Source organism: Aplysia californica, unplaced genomic scaffold (genome assembly GCF_000002075.1).
Source record: "Aplysia californica isolate F4 #8 unplaced genomic scaffold, AplCal3.0 scaffold00634, whole genome shotgun sequence".
NCBI classification, from domain to species: Eukaryota; Metazoa; Mollusca; class Gastropoda; order Aplysiida; family Aplysiidae; genus Aplysia; species Aplysia californica.
In genome coordinates this window covers 74211-75316 of record NW_004797904.1, presented here as the reverse complement: position 1 = coordinate 75316, position 1106 = coordinate 74211, and positions in this window count along the sequence as shown.

The window sequence follows — 1106 nt, the reverse complement described above, 5'->3', positions numbered from 1 at the left end:
TGGGGAGGGGAAGGGGTGAAGGGGTGGATGGATAGGTTAGGGGAATGGGGGTTGTATGCAGATAGAGGGAGAGGAATGGTTGGATGGGGTTAGGGCCGGGAGGGGAAGGGGGATAGATGGAGGTAGGTCAGTCATCGAAGCTGTTGAAATTGAAGGTGGATGAACCACACGGAAAAGGGGAGGGGAGAGGAAGGTGGGTTGGATATGGATAGGGGAGGGGAAGAGAGTTGGATGGGGGTAAATGAAATGTTACGACTTTAACGCCCTATCATGGATGGGAGTAAGGGAGAAGAATGGTTGGATGGGGGTAGGGGAGGGGAAGGGCGTTGGAAGGAGGTAGGTCAGTCATCGAACCTGTTGAAGGTGGGTGGATCAGGCAGAGAAGGGGAGGGGAAGGTGAGTTGGATGGGGATAGGGGAGGGGAAGGGGGTTGGATGGAGGTAAATGAAATGGTATGAGTTAAACGCCCTATCATGTATGGGGGTAAGGGAGAAGAAGGGTTGGATGGGGGTAGGGGATGAGAAGATGGGTAGATGGAGGTAGGTAAGTCATCGGAAATGTTGAAGGTGGATGAACCACGAGGAGAAGGGGAGGGGAGGGGAGAGGAAGGGGGTTGGATGGGGGTAAATGAAATGTTACGGGTTTAACGCCCTATCATGGATGGGGGTAAGGGATAAAGAAGGGTTGGATGGGGATAGGGGAGAGGAAGTGGGTTGGATGGGGGTGAATGAAATGTTACAGCTTTAACGCCCTATTATGGATGGGGGTAAGGGATAAAGAAGGGTTGGATGGGAGTAGGTGGAGGTGAAGAGGGGTAGATGGAGGTAGGTCAGTCATCGAAGCTGTTGAAGGTGGATGGACCACGAGGGATGGGAGAGGGGATGGGGTGTGTGGAATAGGTGCACAGAAGTGTTGATAATGCGTGGGGGGGGGGGTAGTGTAGAGGATAGAGGTATGGAAGGGTGGAATTGGGGATAGGGAAGAGACTAGAACATGAGGTTGGTAAGGATTGATGGACCTCGGGGAAAAGGAGAGGGGAAGGGGGTGAATGGGCGTAGTGGAGGGGAAGGGGTGAATGGCGGAAAAGTATGTGTGTGGGGGGGGGG